General features: G+C 53.1%; 44 non-coding genes across 44 annotated transcripts; 29 read left to right on the top strand and 15 right to left on the bottom strand.

The window, feature by feature from the left end:
- The first annotated feature begins 116 nt into the window (after window positions 1–116).
- On the top strand, window positions 117–189 carry Trnav-aac. Its single transcript has one exon. It is a non-coding gene; the product is annotated as a tRNA-Val (tRNA).
- A 194-nt stretch (window positions 190–383) lies between these two features.
- Trnap-agg lies at window positions 384–455 on the bottom strand. The gene has a single exon. It is a non-coding gene; the product is annotated as a tRNA-Pro (tRNA).
- Window positions 456–857: 402 nt separating this feature from the next.
- On the top strand, window positions 858–930 carry Trnav-cac. Its single transcript has one exon. It is a non-coding gene; the product is annotated as a tRNA-Val (tRNA).
- A 157-nt stretch (window positions 931–1,087) lies between these two features.
- Window positions 1,088–1,160, top strand: Trnav-aac. Its single transcript has one exon. It is a non-coding gene; the product is annotated as a tRNA-Val (tRNA).
- Window positions 1,161–1,354: 194 nt separating this feature from the next.
- Trnap-agg lies at window positions 1,355–1,426 on the bottom strand. Its single transcript has one exon. It is a non-coding gene; the product is annotated as a tRNA-Pro (tRNA).
- A 402-nt stretch (window positions 1,427–1,828) lies between these two features.
- Window positions 1,829–1,901, top strand: Trnav-cac. The gene has a single exon. It is a non-coding gene; the product is annotated as a tRNA-Val (tRNA).
- A 157-nt stretch (window positions 1,902–2,058) lies between these two features.
- Window positions 2,059–2,131, top strand: Trnav-aac. Its single transcript has one exon. It is a non-coding gene; the product is annotated as a tRNA-Val (tRNA).
- A 194-nt stretch (window positions 2,132–2,325) lies between these two features.
- On the bottom strand, window positions 2,326–2,397 carry Trnap-agg. The gene has a single exon. It is a non-coding gene; the product is annotated as a tRNA-Pro (tRNA).
- A 402-nt stretch (window positions 2,398–2,799) lies between these two features.
- Window positions 2,800–2,872, top strand: Trnav-cac. The gene has a single exon. It is a non-coding gene; the product is annotated as a tRNA-Val (tRNA).
- A 157-nt stretch (window positions 2,873–3,029) lies between these two features.
- Trnav-aac lies at window positions 3,030–3,102 on the top strand. The gene has a single exon. It is a non-coding gene; the product is annotated as a tRNA-Val (tRNA).
- A 194-nt stretch (window positions 3,103–3,296) lies between these two features.
- Trnap-agg lies at window positions 3,297–3,368 on the bottom strand. The gene has a single exon. It is a non-coding gene; the product is annotated as a tRNA-Pro (tRNA).
- A 402-nt stretch (window positions 3,369–3,770) lies between these two features.
- On the top strand, window positions 3,771–3,843 carry Trnav-cac. Its single transcript has one exon. It is a non-coding gene; the product is annotated as a tRNA-Val (tRNA).
- Window positions 3,844–4,000: 157 nt separating this feature from the next.
- Trnav-aac lies at window positions 4,001–4,073 on the top strand. The gene has a single exon. It is a non-coding gene; the product is annotated as a tRNA-Val (tRNA).
- A 194-nt stretch (window positions 4,074–4,267) lies between these two features.
- Window positions 4,268–4,339, bottom strand: Trnap-agg. The gene has a single exon. It is a non-coding gene; the product is annotated as a tRNA-Pro (tRNA).
- A 402-nt stretch (window positions 4,340–4,741) lies between these two features.
- Trnav-cac lies at window positions 4,742–4,814 on the top strand. The gene has a single exon. It is a non-coding gene; the product is annotated as a tRNA-Val (tRNA).
- Window positions 4,815–4,971: 157 nt separating this feature from the next.
- Trnav-aac lies at window positions 4,972–5,044 on the top strand. The gene has a single exon. It is a non-coding gene; the product is annotated as a tRNA-Val (tRNA).
- A 194-nt stretch (window positions 5,045–5,238) lies between these two features.
- On the bottom strand, window positions 5,239–5,310 carry Trnap-agg. The gene has a single exon. It is a non-coding gene; the product is annotated as a tRNA-Pro (tRNA).
- A 402-nt stretch (window positions 5,311–5,712) lies between these two features.
- Trnav-cac lies at window positions 5,713–5,785 on the top strand. Its single transcript has one exon. It is a non-coding gene; the product is annotated as a tRNA-Val (tRNA).
- Window positions 5,786–5,942: 157 nt separating this feature from the next.
- Trnav-aac lies at window positions 5,943–6,015 on the top strand. Its single transcript has one exon. It is a non-coding gene; the product is annotated as a tRNA-Val (tRNA).
- A 194-nt stretch (window positions 6,016–6,209) lies between these two features.
- On the bottom strand, window positions 6,210–6,281 carry Trnap-agg. The gene has a single exon. It is a non-coding gene; the product is annotated as a tRNA-Pro (tRNA).
- Window positions 6,282–6,683: 402 nt separating this feature from the next.
- Window positions 6,684–6,756, top strand: Trnav-cac. The gene has a single exon. It is a non-coding gene; the product is annotated as a tRNA-Val (tRNA).
- A 157-nt stretch (window positions 6,757–6,913) lies between these two features.
- Trnav-aac lies at window positions 6,914–6,986 on the top strand. Its single transcript has one exon. It is a non-coding gene; the product is annotated as a tRNA-Val (tRNA).
- Window positions 6,987–7,180: 194 nt separating this feature from the next.
- On the bottom strand, window positions 7,181–7,252 carry Trnap-agg. Its single transcript has one exon. It is a non-coding gene; the product is annotated as a tRNA-Pro (tRNA).
- A 402-nt stretch (window positions 7,253–7,654) lies between these two features.
- Trnav-cac lies at window positions 7,655–7,727 on the top strand. Its single transcript has one exon. It is a non-coding gene; the product is annotated as a tRNA-Val (tRNA).
- Window positions 7,728–7,884: 157 nt separating this feature from the next.
- On the top strand, window positions 7,885–7,957 carry Trnav-aac. The gene has a single exon. It is a non-coding gene; the product is annotated as a tRNA-Val (tRNA).
- A 194-nt stretch (window positions 7,958–8,151) lies between these two features.
- Window positions 8,152–8,223, bottom strand: Trnap-agg. Its single transcript has one exon. It is a non-coding gene; the product is annotated as a tRNA-Pro (tRNA).
- Window positions 8,224–8,625: 402 nt separating this feature from the next.
- On the top strand, window positions 8,626–8,698 carry Trnav-cac. The gene has a single exon. It is a non-coding gene; the product is annotated as a tRNA-Val (tRNA).
- A 157-nt stretch (window positions 8,699–8,855) lies between these two features.
- Trnav-aac lies at window positions 8,856–8,928 on the top strand. The gene has a single exon. It is a non-coding gene; the product is annotated as a tRNA-Val (tRNA).
- A 194-nt stretch (window positions 8,929–9,122) lies between these two features.
- On the bottom strand, window positions 9,123–9,194 carry Trnap-agg. The gene has a single exon. It is a non-coding gene; the product is annotated as a tRNA-Pro (tRNA).
- Window positions 9,195–9,596: 402 nt separating this feature from the next.
- On the top strand, window positions 9,597–9,669 carry Trnav-cac. The gene has a single exon. It is a non-coding gene; the product is annotated as a tRNA-Val (tRNA).
- Window positions 9,670–9,826: 157 nt separating this feature from the next.
- Trnav-aac lies at window positions 9,827–9,899 on the top strand. Its single transcript has one exon. It is a non-coding gene; the product is annotated as a tRNA-Val (tRNA).
- A 194-nt stretch (window positions 9,900–10,093) lies between these two features.
- Window positions 10,094–10,165, bottom strand: Trnap-agg. Its single transcript has one exon. It is a non-coding gene; the product is annotated as a tRNA-Pro (tRNA).
- Window positions 10,166–10,567: 402 nt separating this feature from the next.
- Trnav-cac lies at window positions 10,568–10,640 on the top strand. Its single transcript has one exon. It is a non-coding gene; the product is annotated as a tRNA-Val (tRNA).
- A 157-nt stretch (window positions 10,641–10,797) lies between these two features.
- Window positions 10,798–10,870, top strand: Trnav-aac. Its single transcript has one exon. It is a non-coding gene; the product is annotated as a tRNA-Val (tRNA).
- Window positions 10,871–11,064: 194 nt separating this feature from the next.
- Window positions 11,065–11,136, bottom strand: Trnap-agg. The gene has a single exon. It is a non-coding gene; the product is annotated as a tRNA-Pro (tRNA).
- A 402-nt stretch (window positions 11,137–11,538) lies between these two features.
- On the top strand, window positions 11,539–11,611 carry Trnav-cac. The gene has a single exon. It is a non-coding gene; the product is annotated as a tRNA-Val (tRNA).
- A 157-nt stretch (window positions 11,612–11,768) lies between these two features.
- Window positions 11,769–11,841, top strand: Trnav-aac. The gene has a single exon. It is a non-coding gene; the product is annotated as a tRNA-Val (tRNA).
- Window positions 11,842–12,035: 194 nt separating this feature from the next.
- On the bottom strand, window positions 12,036–12,107 carry Trnap-agg. The gene has a single exon. It is a non-coding gene; the product is annotated as a tRNA-Pro (tRNA).
- A 402-nt stretch (window positions 12,108–12,509) lies between these two features.
- On the top strand, window positions 12,510–12,582 carry Trnav-cac. Its single transcript has one exon. It is a non-coding gene; the product is annotated as a tRNA-Val (tRNA).
- A 157-nt stretch (window positions 12,583–12,739) lies between these two features.
- On the top strand, window positions 12,740–12,812 carry Trnav-aac. The gene has a single exon. It is a non-coding gene; the product is annotated as a tRNA-Val (tRNA).
- A 194-nt stretch (window positions 12,813–13,006) lies between these two features.
- Trnap-agg lies at window positions 13,007–13,078 on the bottom strand. The gene has a single exon. It is a non-coding gene; the product is annotated as a tRNA-Pro (tRNA).
- Window positions 13,079–13,480: 402 nt separating this feature from the next.
- Window positions 13,481–13,553, top strand: Trnav-cac. Its single transcript has one exon. It is a non-coding gene; the product is annotated as a tRNA-Val (tRNA).
- Window positions 13,554–13,710: 157 nt separating this feature from the next.
- On the top strand, window positions 13,711–13,783 carry Trnav-aac. The gene has a single exon. It is a non-coding gene; the product is annotated as a tRNA-Val (tRNA).
- A 194-nt stretch (window positions 13,784–13,977) lies between these two features.
- Trnap-agg lies at window positions 13,978–14,049 on the bottom strand. The gene has a single exon. It is a non-coding gene; the product is annotated as a tRNA-Pro (tRNA).
- Between the last annotated feature and the right edge of the window lie 21 nt (window positions 14,050–14,070).

Below are 14,070 nucleotides of genomic sequence, written 5' to 3'. Positions count from 1 at the left end.
GTCGTGTGTGGATCTGCTGCATGTCCCTTCGTTTGCAAGTACCACATTTATTGAATTTTTTAGTTACGATGGCAACATCACTATAAGTTGTCTGTGAAGTAAGGTGCACACAAGCAGTTTCCGTGGTGTAGCGGTTATCACGTCTGCCTAACACGCAGAAGGTCCCCGGTTCGATCCCGGGCGGAAACACTTTTTCATCACTTTAAGCAAGACGTACTAACATGCATCTGCTACCATCTGTACCCGAAACCTTCGTAATCGCCTTCACGCGTCGGACCCGAGTGTCAATTGCTCACATCGAATAAGAAATTCATTTGATATTGACGGCGATCTTTTTGCGCTGACTCAGCCACTGACGTGCGATCAGTTTGCACAAAACGCTAGGGCTCGTCCGGGATTTGAACCCGGGACCTCCTGCAACCTAAGCAGGAATCATACCCCTAGACCAACGAGCCCTGTGACACGGCGAACGCCAATTATTCCAGCCCCTCGATGTCGTCCAGGGTGCCCTGGAAGTCTCGTGTACGCTGGCGGGATGGGGGCGGCGCGAATTCCCGCGGTCGGCGGCCTTCCTGGGCTATTGGTACCTTCATGTAGAGCTGCCGCTGGGCTCGCACTGCCTGCTGCTGAGAAAGTGATTGCTTTTGCTGATATGACTTGCAATAACGACTGCGCGAAACGCCGCTATATCGTTAGGGGTGCTACGGCAGACACCCTCTCGAGCACCCCGAAGACTTCTTGAGCCCTCGGCTGTGATGGGTTCCAGGCTGACAAAAGAACTGTCGTGTGTGCATTCGCGGACGAGAGAAAGTCTGAGGCAAGTTCGAGTGAACAAGGATGGACTCCTCAGGTCCGTCGTTTCCGTAGTGTAGCGGTTATCACGTCTGCTTCACACGCAGAAGGTCCCCGGTTCGATCCCGGGCGGGAACAGTATTTTCCTGCCTATGTCGTATTGTCCTCCAATGAGCCACGTCGTGTGTGGATCTGCTGCATGTCCCTTCGTTTGCAAGTACCACATTTATTGAATTTTTTAGTTACGATGGCAACATCACTATAAGTTGTCTGTGAAGTAAGGTGCACACAAGCAGTTTCCGTGGTGTAGCGGTTATCACGTCTGCCTAACACGCAGAAGGTCCCCGGTTCGATCCCGGGCGGAAACACTTTTTCATCACTTTAAGCAAGACGTACTAACATGCATCTGCTACCATCTGTACCCGAAACCTTCGTAATCGCCTTCACGCGTCGGACCCGAGTGTCAATTGCTCACATCGAATAAGAAATTCATTTGATATTGACGGCGATCTTTTTGCGCTGACTCAGCCACTGACGTGCGATCAGTTTGCACAAAACGCTAGGGCTCGTCCGGGATTTGAACCCGGGACCTCCTGCAACCTAAGCAGGAATCATACCCCTAGACCAACGAGCCCTGTGACACGGCGAACGCCAATTATTCCAGTCCCTCGATGTCGTCCAGGGTGCCCTGGAAGTCTCGTGTACGCTGGCGGGATGGGGGCGGCGCGAATTCCCGCGGTCGGCGGCCTTCCTGTGCTATTGGTACCTTCATGTAGAGCTGCCGCTGGGCTCGCACTGCCTGCTGCTGAGAAAGTGATTGCTTTTGCTGATATGACTTGCAATAACGACTGCGCGAAACGCCGCTATATCGTTAGGGGTGCTACGGCAGACACCCTCTCGAGCACCCCGAAGACTTCTTGAGCCCTCGGCTGTGATGGGTTCCAGGCTGACAAAAGAACTGTCGTGTGTGCATTCGCGGACGAGAGAAAGTCTGAGGCAAGTTCGAGTGAACAAGGATGGACTCCTCAGGTCCGTCGTTTCCGTAGTGTAGCGGTTATCACGTCTGCTTCACACGCAGAAGGTCCCCGGTTCGATCCCGGGCGGGAACAGTATTTTCCTGCCTATGTCGTATTGTCCTCCAATGAGCCACGTCGTGTGTGGATCTGCTGCATGTCCCTTCGTTTGCAAGTACCACATTTATTGAATTTTTTAGTTACGATGGCAACATCACTATAAGTTGTCTGTGAAGTAAGGTGCACACAAGCAGTTTCCGTGGTGTAGCGGTTATCACGTCTGCCTAACACGCAGAAGGTCCTCGGTTCGATCCCGGGCGGAAACACTTTTTCATCACTTTAAGCAAGACGTACTAACATGCATCTGCTACTATCTGTACCCGAAACCTTCGTAATCGCCTTCACGCGTCGGACCCGAGTGTCAATTGCTCACATCGAATAAGAAATTCATTTGATATTGACGGCGATCTTTTTGCGCTGACTCAGCCACTGACGTGCGATCAGTTTGCACAAAACGCTAGGGCTCGTCCGGGATTTGAACCCGGGACCTCCTGCACCCTAAGCAGGAATCATACCCCTAGACCAACGAGCCCTGTGACACGGCGAACGCCAATTATTCCAGTCCCTCGATGTCGTCCAGGGTGCCCTGGAAGTCTCGTGTACGCTGGCGGGATGGGGGCGGCGCGAATTCCCGCGGTCGGCGGCCTTCCTGGGCTATTGGCACCTTCATGTAGAGCTGCCGCTGGGCTCGCACTGCCTGCTGCTGAGAAAGTGATTGCTTTTGCTGATATGACTTGCAATAACGACTGCGCGAAACGCCGCTATATCGTTAGGGGTGCTACGGCAGACACCCTCTCGAGCACCCCGAAGACTTCTTGAGCCCTCGGCTGTGATGGGTTCCAGGCTGACAAAAGAACTGTCGTGTGTGCATTCGCGGACGAGAGAAAGTCTGAGGCAAGTTCGAGTGAACAAGGATGGACTCCTCAGGTCCGTCGTTTCCGTAGTGTAGCGGTTATCACGTCTGCTTCACACGCAGAAGGTCCCCGGTTCGATCCCGGGCGGGAACAGTATTTTCCTGCCTATGTCGTATTGTCCTCCAATGAGCCACGTCGTGTGTGGATCTGCTGCATGTCCCTTCGTTTGCAAGTACCACATTTATTGAATTTTTTAGTTACGATGGCAACATCACTATAAGTTGTCTGTGAAGTAAGGTGCACACAAGCAGTTTCCGTGGTGTAGCGGTTATCACGTCTGCCTAACACGCAGAAGGTCCCCGGTTCGATCCCGGGCGGAAACACTTTTTCATCACTTTAAGCAAGACGTACTAACATGCATCTGCTACCATCTGTACCCGAAACCTTCGTAATCGCCTTCACGCGTCGGACCCGAGTGTCAATTGCTCACATCGAATAAGAAATTCATTTGATATTGACGGCGATCTTTTTGCGCTGACTCAGCCACTGACGTGCGATCAGTTTGCACAAAACGCTAGGGCTCGTCCGGGATTTGAACCCGGGACCTCCTGCACCCTAAGCAGGAATCATACCCCTAGACCAACGAGCCCTGTGACACGGCGAACGCCAATTATTCCAGTCCCTCGATGTCGTCCAGGGTGCCCTGGAAGTCTCGTGTACGCTGGCGGGATGGGGGCGGCGCGAATTCCCGCGGTCGGCGGCCTTCCTGGGCTATTGGTACCTTCATGTAGAGCTGCCGCTGGGCTCGCACTGCCTGCTGCTGAGAAAGTGATTGCTTTTGCTGATATGACTTGCAATAACGACTGCGCGAAACGCCGCTATATCGTTAGGGGTGCTACGGCAGACACCCTCTCGAGCACCCCGAAGACTTCTTGAGCCCTCGGCTGTGATGGGTTCCAGGCTGACAAAAGAACTGTCGTGTGTGCATTCGCGGACGAGAGAAAGTCTGAGGCAAGTTCGAGTGAACAAGGATGGACTCCTCAGGTCCGTCGTTTCCGTAGTGTAGCGGTTATCACGTCTGCTTCACACGCAGAAGGTCCCCGGTTCGATCCCGGGCGGGAACAGTGTTTTCCTGCCTATGTCGTATTGTCCTCCAATGAGCCACGTCGTGTGTGGATCTGCTGCATGTCCCTTCGTTTGCAAGTACCACATTTATTGAATTTTTTAGTTACGATGGCAACATCACTATGAGTTGTCTGTGAAGTAAGGTGCACACAAGCAGTTTCCGTGGTGTAGCGGTTATCACGTCTGCCTAACACGCAGAAGGTCCCCGGTTCGATCCCGGGCGGAAACGCTTTTTCATCACTTTAAGCAAGACGTACTAACATGCATCTGCTACCATCTGTACCCGAAACCTTCGTAATCGCCTTCACGCGTCGGACCCGAGTGTCAATTGCTCACATCGAATAAGAAATTCATTTGATATTGACGGCGATCTTTTTGCGCTGACTCAGCCACTGACGTGCGATCAGTTTGCACAAAACGCTAGGGCTCGTCCGGGATTTGAACCCGGGACCTCCTGCAACCTAAGCAGGAATCATACCCCTAGACCAACGAGCCCTGTGACACGGCGAACGCCAATTATTCCAGCCCCTCGATGTCGTCCAGGGTGCCCTGGAAGTCTCGTGTACGCTGGCGGGATGGGGGCGGCGCGAATTCCCGCGGTCGGCGGCCTTCCTGGGCTATTGGTACCTTCATGTAGAGCTGCCGCTGGGCTCGCACTGCCTGCTGCTGAGAAAGTGATTGCTTTTGCTGATATGACTTGCAATAACGACTGCGCGAAACGCCGCTATATCGTTAGGGGTGCTACGGCAGACACCCTCTCGAGCACCCCGAAGACTTCTTGAGCCCTCGGCTGTGATGGGTTCCAGGCTGACAAAAGAACTGTCGTGTGTGCATTCGCGGACGAGAGAAAGTCTGAGGCAAGTTCGAGTGAACAAGGATGGACTCCTCAGGTCCGTCGTTTCCGTAGTGTAGCGGTTATCACGTCTGCTTCACACGCAGAAGGTCCCCGGTTCGATCCCGGGCGGGAACAGTATTTTCCTGCCTATGTCGTATTGTCCTCCAATGAGCCACGTCGTGTGTGGATCTGCTGCATGTCCCTTCGTTTGCAAGTACCACATTTATTGAATTTTTTAGTTACGATGGCAACATCACTATAAGTTGTCTGTGAAGTAAGGTGCACACAAGCAGTTTCCGTGGTGTAGCGGTTATCACGTCTGCCTAACACGCAGAAGGTCCCCGGTTCGATCCCGGGCGGAAACACTTTTTCATCACTTTAAGCAAGACGTACTAACATGCATCTGCTACCATCTGTACCCGAAACCTTCGTAATCGCCTTCACGCGTCGGACCCGAGTGTCAATTGCTCACATCGAATAAGAAATTCATTTGATATTGACGGCGATCTTTTTGCGCTGACTCAGCCACTGACGTGCGATCAGTTTGCACAAAACGCTAGGGCTCGTCCGGGATTTGAACCCGGGACCTCCTGCACCCTAAGCAGGAATCATACCCCTAGACCAACGAGCCCTGTGACACGGCGAACGCCAATTATTCCAGTCCCTCGATGTCGTCCAGGGTGCCCTGGAAGTCTCGTGTACGCTGGCGGGATGGGGGCGGCGCGAATTCCCGCGGTCGGCTGCCTTCCTGGGCTATTGGTACCTTCATGTAGAGCTGCCGCTGGGCTCGCACTGCCTGCTGCTGAGAAAGTGATTGCTTTTGCTGATATGACTTGCAATAACGACTGCGCGAAACGCCGCTATATCGTTAGGGGTGCTACGGCAGACACCCTCTCGAGCACCCCGAAGACTTCTTGAGCCCTCGGCTGTGATGGGTTCCAGGCTGACAAAAGAACTGTCGTGTGTGCATTCGCGGACGAGAGAAAGTCTGAGGCAAGTTCGAGTGAACAAGGATGGACTCCTCAGGTCCGTCGTTTCCGTAGTGTAGCGGTTATCACGTCTGCTTCACACGCAGAAGGTCCTCGGTTCGATCCCGGGCGGGAACAGTATTTTCCTGCCTATGTCGTATTGTCCTCCAATGAGCCACGTCGTGTGTGGATCTGCTGCATGTCCCTTCGTTTGCAAGTACCACATTTATTGAATTTTTTAGTTACGATGGCAACATCACTATAAGTTGTCTGTGAAGTAAGGTGCACACAAGCAGTTTCCGTGGTGTAGCGGTTATCACGTCTGCCTAACACGCAGAAGGTCCCCGGTTCGATCCCGGGCGGAAACACTTTTTCATCACTTTAAGCAAGACGTACTAACATGCATCTGCTGCCATCTGTACCCGAAACCTTCGTAATCGCCTTCACGCGTCGGACCCGAGTGTCAATTGCTCACATCGAATAAGAAATTCATTTGATATTGACGGCGATCTTTTTGCGCTGACTCAGCCACTGACGTGCGATCAGTTTGCACAAAACGCTAGGGCTCGTCCGGGATTTGAACCCGGGACCTCCTGCACCCTAAGCAGGAATCATACCCCTAGACCAACGAGCCCTGTTACACGGCGAACGCCAATTATTCCAGTCCCTCGATGTCGTCCAGGGTGCCCTGGAAGTCTCGTGTACGCTGGCGGGATGGGGGCGGCGCGAATTCCCGCGGTCGGCGGCCTTCCTGGGCTATTGGTACCTTCATGTAGAGCTGCCGCTGGGCTCGCACTGCCTGCTGCTGAGAAAGTGATTGCTTTTGCTGATATGACTTGCAATAACGACTGCGCGAAACGCCGCTATATCGTTAGGGGTGCTACGGCAGACACCCTCTCGAGCACCCCGAAGACTTCTTGAGCCCTCGGCTGTGATGGGTTCCAGGCTGACAAAAGAACTGTCGTGTGTGCATTCGCGGACGAGAGAAAGTCTGAGGCAAGTTCGAGTGAACAAGGATGGACTCCTCAGGTCCGTCGTTTCCGTAGTGTAGCGGTTATCACGTCTGCTTCACACGCAGAAGGTCCTCGGTTCGATCCCGGGCGGGAACAGTATTTTCCTTCCTATGTCGTATTGTCCTCCAATGAGCCACGTCGTGTGTGGATCTGCTGCATGTCCCTTCGTTTGCAAGTACCACATTTATTGAATTTTTTAGTTACGATGGCAACATCACTATAAGTTGTCTGTGAAGTAAGGTGCACACAAGCAGTTTCCGTGGTGTAGCGGTTATCACGTCTGCCTAACACGCAGAAGGTCCCCGGTTCGATCCCGGGCGGAAACACTTTTTCATCACTTTAAGCAAGACGTACTAACATGCATCTGCTACCATCTGTACCCGAAACCTTCGTAATCGCCTTCACGCGTCGGACCCGAGTGTCAATTGCTCACATCGAATAAGAAATTCATTTGATATTGACGGCGATCTTTTTGCGCTGACTCAGCCACTGACGTGCGATCAGTTTGCACAAAACGCTAGGGCTCGTCCGGGATTTGAACCCGGGACCTCCTGCAACCTAAGCAGGAATCATACCCCTAGACCAACGAGCCCTGTGACACGGCGAACGCCAATTATTCCAGCCCCTCGATGTCGTCCAGGGTGCCCTGGAAGTCTCGTGTACGCTGGCGGGATGGGGGCGGCGCGAATTCCCGCGGTCGGCGGCCTTCCTGGGCTATTGGTACCTTCATGTAGAGCTGCCGCTGGGCTCGCACTGCCTGCTGCTGAGAAAGTGATTGCTTTTGCTGATATGACTTGCAATAACGACTGCGCGAAACGCCGCTATATCGTTAGGGGTGCTACGGCAGACACCCTCTCGAGCACCCCGAAGACTTCTTGAGCCCTCGGCTGTGATGGGTTCCAGGCTGACAAAAGAACTGTCGTGTGTGCATTCGCGGACGAGAGAAAGTCTGAGGCAAGTTCGAGTGAACAAGGATGGACTCCTCAGGTCCGTCGTTTCCGTAGTGTAGCGGTTATCACGTCTGCTTCACACGCAGAAGGTCCTCGGTTCGATCCCGGGCGGGAACAGTATTTTCCTGCCTATGTCGTATTGTCCTCCAATGAGCCACGTCGTGTGTGGATCTGCTGCATGTCCCTTCGTTTGCAAGTACCACATTTATTGAATTTTTTAGTTACGATGGCAACATCACTATAAGTTGTCTGTGAAGTAAGGTGCACACAAGCAGTTTCCGTGGTGTAGCGGTTATCACGTCTGCCTAACACGCAGAAGGTCCCCGGTTCGATCCCGGGCGGAAACACTTTTTCATCACTTTAAGCAAGACGTACTAACATGCATCTGCTGCCATCTGTACCCGAAACCTTCGTAATCGCCTTCACGCGTCGGACCCGAGTGTCAATTGCTCACATCGAATAAGAAATTCATTTGATATTGACGGCGATCTTTTTGCGCTGACTCAGCCACTGACGTGCGATCAGTTTGCACAAAACGCTAGGGCTCGTCCGGGATTTGAACCCGGGACCTCCTGCACCCTAAGCAGGAATCATACCCCTAGACCAACGAGCCCTGTTACACGGCGAACGCCAATTATTCCAGTCCCTCGATGTCGTCCAGGGTGCCCTGGAAGTCTCGTGTACGCTGGCGGGATGGGGGCGGCGCGAATTCCCGCGGTCGGCGGCCTTCCTGGGCTATTGGTACCTTCATGTAGAGCTGCCGCTGGGCTCGCACTGCCTGCTGCTGAGAAAGTGATTGCTTTTGCTGATATGACTTGCAATAACGACTGCGCGAAACGCCGCTATATCGTTAGGGGTGCTACGGCAGACACCCTCTCGAGCACCCCGAAGACTTCTTGAGCCCTCGGCTGTGATGGGTTCCAGGCTGACAAAAGAACTGTCGTGTGTGCATTCGCGGACGAGAGAAAGTCTGAGGCAAGTTCGAGTGAACAAGGATGGACTCCTCAGGTCCGTCGTTTCCGTAGTGTAGCGGTTATCACGTCTGCTTCACACGCGGAAGGTCCTCGGTTCGATCCCGGGCGGGAACAGTATTTTCCTTCCTATGTCGTATTGTCCTCCAATGAGCCACGTCGTGTGTGGATCTGCTGCATGTCCCTTCGTTTGCAAGTACCACATTTATTGAATTTTTTAGTTACGATGGCAACATCACTATAAGTTGTCTGTGAAGTAAGGTGCACACAAGCAGTTTCCGTGGTGTAGCGGTTATCACGTCTGCCTAACACGCAGAAGGTCCCCGGTTCGATCCCGGGCGGAAACACTTTTTCATCACTTTAAGCAAGACGTACTAACATGCATCTGCTGCCATCTGTACCCGAAACCTTCGTAATCGCCTTCACGCGTCGGACCCGAGTGTCAATTGCTCACATCGAATAAGAAATTCATTTGATATTGACGGCGATCTTTTTGCGCTGACTCAGCCACTGACGTGCGATCAGTTTGCACAAAACGCTAGGGCTCGTCCGGGATTTGAACCCGGGACCTCCTGCACCCTAAGCAGGAATCATACCCCTAGACCAACGAGCCCTGTTACACGGCGAACGCCAATTATTCCAGTCCCTCGATGTCGTCCAGGGTGCCCTGGAAGTCTCGTGTACGCTGGCGGGATGGGGGCGGCGCGAATTCCCGCGGTCGGCGGCCTTCCTGGGCTATTGGTACCTTCATGTAGAGCTGCCGCTGGGCTCGCACTGCCTGCTGCTGAGAAAGTGATTGCTTTTGCTGATATGACTTGCAATAACGACTGCGCGAAACGCCGCTATATCGTTAGGGGTGCTACGGCAGACACCCTCTCGAGCACCCCGAAGACTTCTTGAGCCCTCGGCTGTGATGGGTTCCAGGCTGACAAAAGAACTGTCGTGTGTGCATTCGCGGACGAGAGAAAGTCTGAGGCAAGTTCGAGTGAACAAGGATGGACTCCTCAGGTCCGTCGTTTCCGTAGTGTAGCGGTTATCACGTCTGCTTCACACGCAGAAAGTCCTCGGTTCGATCCCGGGCGGGAACAGTATTTTCCTGCCTATGTCGTATTGTCCTCCAATGAGCCACGTCGTGTGTGGATCTGCTGCATGTCCCTTCGTTTGCAAGTACCACATTTATTGAATTTTTTAGTTACGATGGCAACATCACTATAAGTTGTCTGTGAAGTAAGGTGCACACAAGCAGTTTCCGTGGTGTAGCGGTTATCACGTCTGCCTAACACGCAGAAGGTCCCCGGTTCGATCCCGGGCGGAAACACTTTTTCATCACTTTAAGCAAGACGTACTAACATGCATCTGCTGCCATCTGTACCCGAAACCTTCGTAATCGCCTTCACGCGTCGGACCCGAGTGTCAATTGCTCACATCGAATAAGAAATTCATTTGATATTGACGGCGATCTTTTTGCGCTGACTCAGCCACTGACGTGCGATCAGTTTGCACAAAACGCTAGGGCTCGTCCGGGATTTGAACCCGGGACCTCCTGCAACCTAAGCAGGAATCATACCCCTAGACCAACGAGCCCTGTGACACGGCGAACGCCAATTATTCCAGCCCCTCGATGTCGTCCAGGGTGCCCTGGAAGTCTCGTGTACGCTGGCGGGATGGGGGCGGCGCGAATTCCCGCGGTCGGCGGCCTTCCTGGGCTATTGGTACCTTCATGTAGAGCTGCCGCTGGGCTCGCACTGCCTGCTGCTGAGAAAGTGATTGCTTTTGCTGATATGACTTGCAATAACGACTGCGCGAAACGCCGCTATATCGTTAGGGGTGCTACGGCAGACACCCTCTCGAGCACCCCGAAGACTTCTTGAGCCCTCGGCTGTGATGGGTTCCAGGCTGACAAAAGAACTGTCGTGTGTGCATTCGCGGACGAGAGAAAGTCTGAGGCAAGTTCGAGTGAACAAGGATGGACTCTTCAGGTCCGTCGTTTCCGTAGTGTAGCGGTTATCACGTCTGCTTCACACGCAGAAGGTCCCCGGTTCGATCCCGGGCGGGAACAGTATTTTCCTGCCTATGTCGTATTGTCCTCCAATGAGCCACGTCGTGTGTGGATCTGCTGCATGTCCCTTCGTTTGCAAGTACCACATTTATTGAATTTTTTAGTTACGATGGCAACATCACTATAAGTTGTCTGTGAAGTAAGGTGCACACAAGCAGTTTCCGTGGTGTAGCGGTTATCACGTCTGCCTAACACGCAGAAGGTCCCCGGTTCGATCCCGGGCGGAAACACTTTTTCATCACTTTAAGCAAGACGTACTAACATGCATCTGCTACCATCTGTACCCGAAACCTTCGTAATCGCCTTCACGCGTCGGACCCGAGTGTCAATTGCTCACATCGAATAAGAAATTCATTTGATATTGACGGCGATCTTTTTGCGCTGACTCAGCCACTGACGTGCGATCAGTTTGCACAAAACGCTAGGGCTCGTCCGGGATTTGAACCCGGGACCTCCTGCAACCTAAGCAGGAATCATACCCCTAGACCAACGAGCCCTGTGACACGGCGAACGCCAATTATTCCAGCCCCTCGATGTCGTCCAGGGTGCCCTGGAAGTCTCGTGTACGCTGGCGGGATGGGGGCGGTGCGAATTCCCGCGGTCGGCGGCCTTCCTGGGCTATTGGTACCTTCATGTAGAGCTGCCGCTGGGCTCGCACTGCCTGCTGCTGAGAAAGTGATTGCTTTTGCTGATATGACTTGCAATAACGACTGCGCGAAACGCCGCTATATCGTTAGGGGTGCTACGGCAGACACCCTCTCGAGCACCCCGAAGACTTCTTGAGCCCTCGGCTGTGATGGGTTCCAGGCTGACAAAAGAACTGTCGTGTGTGCATTCGCGGACGAGAGAAAGTCTGAGGCAAGTTCGAGTGAACAAGGATGGACTCCTCAGGTCCGTCGTTTCCGTAGTGTAGCGGTTATCACGTCTGCTTCACACGCAGAAGGTCCCCGGTTCGATCCCGGGCGGGAACAGTATTTTCCTGCCTATGTCGTATTGTCCTCCAATGAGCCACGTCGTGTGTGGATCTGCTGCAAGTCCCTTCGTCTGCAAGTACCACATTTATTGAATTTTTTAGTTACGATGGCAACATCACTATAAGTTGTCTGTGAAGTAAGGTGCACGCAAGCAGTTTCCGTGGTGTAGCGGTTATCACGTCTGCCTAACACGCAGAAGGTCCACGGTTCGATCCCGGGCGGAAACACTTTTTCATCACTTTAAGCAAGACGTACTAACATGCATCTGCTACCATCTGTACCCGAAACCTTCGTAATCGCCTTCACGCGTCGGACCCGAGTGTCAATAGCTCACATCGAATAAGAAATTCATTTGATATTGACGGCGATCTTTTTGCGCTGACTCAGCCACTGACGTGCGATCAGTTTGCACAAAACGCTAGGGCTCGTCCGGGATTTGAACCCGGGACCTCCTGCAACCTAAGCAGGAATCATACCCCTAGACCAACGAGCCCTGTGACACGACGAACGCCAATTATTCCAGCCCCTCGATGTCGTCCAGGGTGCCCTGGAAGTCTCGTGTACGCTGGCGGGATGGGGGCGGCGCGAATTCCCGCGGTCGGCGGCCTTCCTGGGCTATTGGTACCTTCATGTAGAGCTGCCGCTGGGCTCGCACTGCCTGCTGCTGAGAAAGTGATTGCTTTTGCTGATATGACTTGCAATAACGACTGCGCGAAACGCCGCTATATCGTTAGGGGTGCTACGGCAGACACCCTCTCGAGCACCCCGAAGACTTCTTGAGCCCTCGGCTGTGATGGGTTCCAGGCTGACAAAAGAACTGTCGTGTGTGCATTCGCGGACGAGAGAAAGTCTGAGGCAAGTTCGAGTGAACAAGGATGGACTCCTCAGGTCCGTCGTTTCCGTAGTGTAGCGGTTATCACGTCTGCTTCACACGCAGAAGGTCCCCGGTTCGATCCCGGGCGGGAACAGTGTTTTCCTGCCTATGTCGTATTGTCCACCAATGAGCCACGTCGTGTGTGGATCTGCTGCATGTCCCTTCGTTTGCAAGTACCACATTTATTGAATTTTTTAGTTACGATGGCAACATCACTATAAGTTGTCTGTGAAGTAAGGTGCACACAAGCAGTTTCCGTGGTGTAGCGGTTATCACGTCTGCCTAACACGCAGAAGGTCCCCGGTTCGATCCCGGGCGGAAACACTTTTTCATCACTTTAAGCAAGACGTACTAACATGCATCTGCTACCATCTGTACCCGAAACCTTCGTAATCGCCTTCACGCGTCGGACCCGAGTGTCAATTGCTCACATCGAATAAGAAATTCATTTGATATTGACGGCGATCTTTTTGCGCTGACTCAGCCACTGACGTGCGATCAGTTTGCACAAAACTCTAGGGCTCGTCCGGGATTTGAACCCGGGACCTCCTGCAACCTAAGCAGGAATCATACCCCTAGACCAACGAGCCCTGTGACACGGCGAACGCCAATTATTCCAGCCCCTCGATGTCGTCCAGGGTGCCCTGGAAGTCTCGTGTACGCTGGCGGGATGGGGGCGGCGCGAATTCCCGCGGTCGGCGGCCTTCCTGGGCTATTGGTACCTTCATGTAGAGCTGCCGCTGGGCTCGCACTGCCTGCTGCTGAGAAAGTGATTGCTTTTGCTGATATGACTTGCAATAACGACTGCGCGAAACGCCGCTATATCGTTAGGGGTGCTACGGCAGACACCCTCTCGAGCACCCCGAAGACTTCTTGAGCCCTCGGCTGTGATGGGTTCCAGGCTGACAAAAGAACTGTCGTGTGTGCATTCGCGGACGAGAGAAAGTCTGAGGCAAGTTCGAGTGAACAAGGATGGACTCCTCAGGTCCGTCGTTTCCGTAGTGTAGCGGTTATCACGTCTGCTTCACACGCAGAAGGTCCCCGGTTCGATCCCGGGCGGGAACAGTATTTTCCTGCCTATGTCGTATTGTCCTCCAATGAGCCACGTCGTGTGTGGATCTGCTGCAAGTCCCTTCGTTTGCAAGTACCACATTTATTGAATTTTTTAGTTACGATGGCAACATCACTATAAGTTGTCTGTGAAGTAAGGTGCACGCAAGCAGTTTCCGTGGTGTAGCGGTTATCACGTCTGCCTAACACGCAGAAGGTCCACGGTTCGATCCCGGGCGGAAACACTTTTTCATCACTTTAAGCAAGACGTACTAACATGCATCTGCTACCATCTGTACCCGAAACCTTCGTAATCGCCTTCACGCGTCGGACCCGAGTGTCAATAGCTCACATCGAATAAGAAATTCATTTGATATTGACGGCGATCTTTTTGCGCTGACTCAGCCACTGACGTGCGATCAGTTTGCACAAAACGCTAGGGCTCGTCCGGGATTTGAACCCGGGACCTCCTGCAACCTAAGCAGGAATCATACCCCTAGACCAACGAGCCCTGTGACACGGCGAACGCCAA

The sequence above is a fragment of the Schistocerca americana genome, unplaced genomic scaffold, assembly GCF_021461395.2.
Source record: "Schistocerca americana isolate TAMUIC-IGC-003095 unplaced genomic scaffold, iqSchAmer2.1 HiC_scaffold_220, whole genome shotgun sequence".
Lineage (NCBI taxonomy): Eukaryota > Metazoa > Arthropoda > Insecta > Orthoptera > Acrididae > Schistocerca > Schistocerca americana.
The sequence above is the reverse complement of the archived record's forward strand: the minus strand, read 5'-3'. Positions and strand labels throughout refer to the sequence as shown.